This window comes from Montipora capricornis, chromosome 6 (assembly GCF_036669925.1).
Source record: "Montipora capricornis isolate CH-2021 chromosome 6, ASM3666992v2, whole genome shotgun sequence".
In the NCBI taxonomy this organism is placed as follows: domain Eukaryota; kingdom Metazoa; phylum Cnidaria; class Anthozoa; order Scleractinia; family Acroporidae; genus Montipora; species Montipora capricornis.
The window spans coordinates 40800068-40807292 of record NC_090888.1 but is presented as its reverse complement, the minus strand read 5'-3'; positions in this window follow the sequence as shown (position 1 = coordinate 40807292).

The following is a 7225-nucleotide window of genomic DNA, read 5'->3' as shown; positions in this document are numbered from 1 at the left end:
TAAGTTTGCCTTTTCATGCTGTGTTTTGTTCCAGAGCTATATCCTCCAGCCAGTTCCTGATTACGTGAGATGGTACTTGACAGGTGGAGAGATGCACTATATGCCATTTGAACAGAGGTGTGACTTTGTTACTGGACCATGGGACTGCACTCCTGAATTGTTTTTACCGAATGGGACTGCACTCCTGAATTGTTTTTACCGACCCGTATTCTTGACCTTGTTTTCTTATGTATATCATGTACGCCCTCTTGCATACTTAGAGCTGTTGGCCTCTTTCCAGAACATGTAGTAGAAAAATACCTCAGGAAAAAGGCAGATGAAATGGAAGCAAGCTACAATGATTGCCTGGAAAGAGAACGTTGGAGGCAACATCCCCTATTTGATGAAAAAAGGGAGGGCCTTGAAGCTAAATGCAAGCAGCACAGGCTAGATTGCATTGGTAGCAAGCACGAGCTTGTCAAACGCCTTGCATGCAAGCAGTCGTCAAGTCCACTACCCCAACTCGACCAGTATTCTGGTGATATTTCATCTATACCGTTAACTGTGAAAGACATATTTAAGCAAACGATTAGTACCCTCAAGCAAGTACTTCACTTTCACAACATACCAACAATTGGTACCAAAGATCAACTCATATTGCGCGTTTTGGCTATAAGGATGGAAACAGAGCACCTGCTATTCGCGAGGGGGTTGACATCACTAGAAGACTTAATAGGAGTAGCCGAGCGGTTGATTAGGGAGCAAATAAAAGCCTTTGTTATGGAGGAAAAGGTCCTTTATCGTGAAAGAGAATATCAGCGAGGGACAAATGCCACTGTTTCTATCGCGAGACCACGGGAAAGTGCCTCCAGATCAAATAAAGAAAGGAAAGGAAACAATGAACTAGAACTACCACCGTTCCTCATCCGGCTCGATCTAAGCTTGTTTTTGTGACTGTGTATGACGCCCCGTACGAGTTACCGGAGAGTTCAGCTCTGGACCATGGTCTGAAGAAGTATGGCTGTATCTACTCTTCCTGCCGTGGAAGGGTCCAGGGTTTTCCCAAAGTCTTCAATGGCATGCGCCATTACCGTATGGATATGACTTCCCCTATCCCTTGTTATCTCCGCTTCAGGAAGTTCCTCCTCAGTGTCCAGTATGACAACCAGCCAAAGACCTGCCGCCGATGTAATGGCCTTGATCATCTGGCCAAAAATTGCCAAAACCTGGTCTGTTTCAACTGTGATTCCATTGGTGATGTCTCCAGATCCTGTCCTGATTCGATGAAGTGTTGTATTTGTAAGCAACATGATCACGGGGCCATTGATTGTCCTTTCTCCTGGTTTCGGCGACCGCACTCCTACCGTGACACTGTTGATCCTTCTGTTGCAGAGAATGTTCGTGCTGGAGAGACACTTTCTGATACTGATGATAATGATGATGATAATGATGATAATGGTGATGATGATAATGGAGATGCTGCTGTGAATGGTAATGATGATAGTGATGCTGCTTCTATGAGTGCTTCCCTCTCTGCGGATCCGGAAGTTCCTTCTGTTACGCTGCCAGATGCTCCTGTCTTGTGCTGTGACGCTGTAGATGATGCTGATGATCCCAATGACATTTCAGAAGAACCTGAGGTATCAGCAAGTGAACAGGTTGATCTAGATAGCGCTTCTGCTATTGAGGTATCCCCGCCCGCTGGTGTGCTTCCTTTTTGAGAAAGCGCCCTCGGTCAGATCGGGATGTCAGGATTTTGATGTAGATTTGTTTGAGCCCTCGTAGCCCCTTTGCCTTCAGTGCTGCACGATCAATGTGAGAGGCTTGAGCGATAGGAAGTTTATTTCGATCATTGATTATTTTGATAGCGCGAATCTTGATTTTTGCTGTATTCACGATGGTTTCTAATGTGACTATCCAGTCCTCCTTTTCTTCCGCTGGTGTGGCCCTAGCTTTTGGGCCCCGGCGGTTGCGATTTTGTGTTCTGACTGTTTTCGAGATAGACTTTCAGTTTGGCAAAGGAACTCGGATGGGCGTGTCCTCAGTCTTTTAATCAGATTTGGTGACATCAATGTCAACCTTGTTAATCTTTATGTGCCTACGATTCCAGCTGAGAGAAGAACTTTTCTTCAGTCGGCCCATGCATATTTTTTCCCAACTCTCGGCTTGTTCTAGCGGGAGATTTCAACTGTTACGATTCCAGTTTAGACAAAATGGGAGGTAACATTTCTGTCGATTCGGGTTTATCCGATTTCAAATCATCTTGCAGTATTAGAGATGCATGGCGTTTCAAGCATCCTAGAGAGCGTCAGTTCACGTGGTTTAACCACGATTTGAGTATTGCAAGCAGACTAGACACCTTTTTTGTCTCCCGTGTTCTTTGCGATGCGATAAGTGAGTGTCGCATCCTCCCATGTGTCTATTCTGACCATGACTTTGTTGTTTTAGAGCTTGATCTGACAGATCCAGCTAGATCTGGGCCGGCTGTTTGGAAGTTTAATAATTCCCTTCTCCAAGATGAGGCTTTTTGCTCCAAGATCTCTGATTTGATAGATGCATATCTATCCTTTCGCCACGTTTTTCCTTCGACTAAGGAAATGTGGGAGTTGTTAAAGAAGGATTTCAAGTCGACTGATCGTGCTAAAGCGGTGTTTAGCTTCAAGGATTTCGGCAGTTTCATCAGAGATATTGGAGTTAGAAGCCTCTTTAAAATCTATCTCTGACAGAGAGTTAGAGGGTTCTAAAATCAGAAGTCGTGCTAAGTGGTTGGAGGAAGGTGAGGCCCCCACTAAGGTTTTTCTTTAGGTTAGAAAATCAACGACACGAAAAATCCTTAATATCGTCAGTTTTGACCCCAGAGGGGGATGAGGTCTCATCTCTTCCTGAGATGACGAAGGCTCATGAGCACTTTTATTCTGCCCTCTTCGCTGAGGAGGAGATTGATCTTGATCTTCGACATGAGCTTCTTTCTCACGTGTCGAGCCGTTTGTCGGATTGCGATCGAGAAACTTGTGAGGGCCTCCTTTCCTTAGATGAAGCTACACAGGCCCTTAACCTCACTAATAGGAATAAGACTCCTGGATCAGACGGTTTGACAGTTGAATTTTATTCCAATTTTTGGTCGGGGCTTGGCCCCCTTTTAGTCAACGTTTTCAATGAAAGTTTAAGTGATGGCGAACTGTGCGAATCTATGAAATCTAGTGTTACTCGCCTAGTATACAAGAGGGATGATCGTAAGGACTTGAAGAACTGGCGTCCAATCTCCCTCCTTGATGTAGATTATAAAATTTGCTCTAAGGCTTTCTCTTTACGGTTAGTTAGGGTTTTGAGTTCTATTATCAGCCCTGATCAAACTTGCTCTATTCCAGGAAGGTCTATCACTTCTAATTTAGCTTTATTGGGTGATACTTTAGATTACATTGACCGCACTGGGGAAACGGGGATTCTAGTTTCTTTAGACCAAGAGAAAGCCTTCGATCGGGTTAATAGGTCTTTTCTGATGACTCTTCTTGACTCTTCATTATGGCTTTGGTCCTTCCTTTTGCAATTGCATTCGTACGCTTTACAATGGTGCTTACATTCGCATTCTCGTTAATGACTTTCTTTCAAATCCTGTCCCTTTGCATCGAGGTGTACGGCAGGGCGACGCTTTGTCGCCTATGTGTTTCGCTCTTCCGCGCAATATCCTTATATGAGAAAGACACCGGAGCAAAGCTGAATGTCTCTAAGACTAAGGGCATGTGGCTTGGTGCTTGGAAAGACCGCCAGGAAAAGCCGCTTGGCCTCAGATGGGTGCAAAAAATGAAAATTCTTGAGGTTGTTTTCGGTACAGTTGATGTGAATTGCGATAATTGGGAACCTCATTTGTCAAAACTTGACAAGTCCTTATCCCTGTGGAAGTAGCAGTCTCTACCCTTGATTGGAAAAGTTCTGATCGTGAACATTCTCGGTTTAAGGAAACTTCTCGATGTTAGTCGTGTTTTGAATTCTCCCAGATGGGTCTATGACAAGGTAAACCGTTTGATTTGGCCTTTTTTGTGGGGCGCCAGGTTAGAGACTGTGGCCCGTAAGACTATTGCTTGCCCTACGTCTGAGGGAGGTTTGGGTTTGAAAGACTTTTTATGCCAGGGGAAGGCTTTACGCCTCGTAGCCTTAGTTAACGTTCTTGGCGAGTCGTGTCACAAGTGTTCTTATATGGCTAAGTATTTTTGCGGTGCCCGCTTGACGCCCCTGCGGCCTGAGTGGTCAACGTTGCGCGACAATCTGACGCCCAGCGCTGCCCAGCCCACTAGTTTTTACGTCTCGGTTTTGAGCTCCCTTCAGTCTGTGAATATCCCCCGCACCTTTATTTTTTCGTCGAACTCCCTTCATCCGCTTTTTCTAAAGAAGGCTACACCATTCCGATTCTTCCAGCTTTTTGGTCTTCCTTCGTATCTGCGCGTTTTTCCTGGTCTCGCCATTGGCGTTTAGTCCGCGATGATTTCACCAAAAACTTCAAAAACGACTTAGTCTGGTTAATTACTCTTCGTGCGATTAAAGTGCGTCGCTCCCTTCGTGATTGGGGTTATATAGGATCCTCCCGCTGTGTGTCTTGCCCTAGGGAGGAAACTATTGACCATTGTTTTTTACACTGCCAGCGCGTTAAATTGGTTTGGTTCCACTTTTTACCCCTCCTAACTAGTCTCCTGACTTCGCCTTTTAGGCCGAATTGCGCTTTTGTCTTCTTTTATGAGTTCCCCACTCCTCATGCAAAGAACCTCCGCCTTATCTTATACTTAATCAAGTCTATTTTATATGGTGTTTGGAAATTTCGAAATAAGGCTGTATTTCACAACGGTAGAGAAAACTCCACAGCCATAATTAAGTATATTACATCATCTGTAAAGGGTAGAACCCTTATCGACAAACACCGGTTTTCCCCGAATAAGTTTCGCTCCCTGTGGGTCCATCCTGCAATTTGCCTTTTCCGAGATAATGATAATCTTCTTTTCACTTTCTAGCTGCTTGTAAATTTCGCTCTAACTTGTAATTCCTGGTTATTTTATTCTCCTGAGTAAGGTTTTATAATACTACTGTCTGCAGTTAGATATAGCTCTTTGGCATTACAAAGCTTTTGCTTTCATGTCCAAATTGAGCACTCTACTGGTATGAGTCATTGCCGCTAGCAATTGCTCATGCTCACTAGCTCGCTAGTTTGAGCACTCTGGCATGGCTTAGATGTACCACATGTGTGGGACATTTGGGGTGGCTTTATAAGCTTAACCTCCATCCCAGACATCAGCACTGCACTGATGAGGCCCAATAGGCCGAAGCAGTACTGTCTGCAGTTAGATATAGGTCTTTGGCATTACAAAGCTTTTGCTTTCATGTCCAAATTGAGCACTCTACTGGGATGAGTCATTGCCGCTAGCAATTGCGCATGCTCACTAGCTCGCTAGTTTAAGCACTCTGGCATGGCTTAGATGTACCACATGTGTGGGACATTTGGGGTGGCTTTATAAGCTTAACCTCCATCCCAGACAGCAGCACTGCACTGATGAGGCCCAGAAGCCCATCATAGCACGTTTCATACCAGATTTGTGGTAGAATAATTGGCTTTTTCTTTTGTACCTGCCGGGAGGGATTGGCGTGGGTCCTACCCTAAATTGTTTTCGGTATGTCTCAGCCTACGCCTGTATCCCCTCTGTGGTCTGATATTGTTGAGAATACGCCTGTGCCTCCCTCTGTTTCTGGAGCTGGCCAATCTGATTTGCCATCCCACATGGATACCAGTCCTGGTGGCTCTTATACTAATAGAGTGACTCTTGGTGCTGTTGATTCTCGTCCAAAAGTTTCCAGTGTAGCTCCGCGTCGCAGGTCTTATTTGTCTTCTTTTCAAAGAGAGAATTTTGATGTTTTGAATGTCATGCCTGATCGTCCTGCTTCTGCAGAGCCTTGTCTTATGTTGTTGTGTACAACGCTCCTTTTGAGTTACCTGACTCGGCCTTGACCTTCCGTTTGTCGAAGTATGGCACTGTTTACTCCCAGCGTCGCTTCTCCGTCCAGGGCTTCCCCCAGGTCCAGAATGGTATTCGTACTCTTCGCATGTGTATCGATGACCCCATCCCGTCATACCTTCGTTTTGGTAAGTACCTTCTCTGTGTACAGTACGAAGGCCAGGTGAAGACCTGTAGAAGATGCAACGAGCCAGGTCATTTGGCCCAAGAGTGTCGTCAGATGCTCTGCTTTAACTGTGAAATGATTGGCCATCATGCCCGTGATTGTCCTGCTGGGGTTTGATGCTGTATTTTTAAAGAACCTGGCCACATGGCCATTGACTGCCGCCACTCTTGGTATCGCCGCCCGCTTTCGCATCGTGATGCCGTTGATGCTGAGCCCCCGAGCCAGCCTGCTGCTGACCCCCTTCCCGTGGATGTGCCCCCCACTCTTCTAGATGCTGAGAATGCTGATTCAAGTGACGTGGATCTTGATAGCCCCCAGTGGAGAATGCAGAGGAAGATTCGGCAGGGTCTGAGGACGATTCCCTGGAAGCTGAGTTTGACCAGCCCTTGGCCTCGGCCCTTTCTTCTGAGCCTGCGCCTGACCTTTTAACTTACTCAAGGCCTCATCAAGGATGCCCCTGATGTTCAAGTTCCCGGAGTGCAGGAATTTCCCATTTCTTCCCTGACCGATACGAGTGTTGAGAGTGACAAGTCTGAGCCTGAGAGTATTGCCACATCTGAACTGATGGATTCCGACGCTGTGCCTGATAATATGGTTTATGTGTCTGAGCGGCCCTCTCGCCGAAGGAAGAGATCTCGACATGGCTCGTCCCCACGCGCTGCTTTGGGCAAGTCGTCTCGTCTGTCTGTAGTAAGTGCGGATGCCCCCACTTAGTTCAGCCTTCTCAAAGTGCGCTACGATTTATCTTAGGGGTTTAAGTCAAGGTACGTTTTCTGGTCTCTGATTTCTTTCGTGCTTTCTGCCTAGACTTTTGTTTCATTCAAGAAACTATGATTTCGAATGACGCTTTTCTGCGCTCCTTCTCCTCTTTGTGGCCGGGCCCCAGCTTCAGGGCCCCTGCTCTTCTGATGTTTTTCGTAATAATGTTTCTGTTTGGCAGAAGGATCAAAGTGGGCGCATTCTCAGCTTACTTGTTAAGTTTGACGATTTCAATCTTAATCTAGTTAACCTTTATGTGCCGACGATTCCGGCTGAGAGAAAGATTTTCTTTCAGTCTGTCCCGTCCTTTTTTCTTCCAAACTCC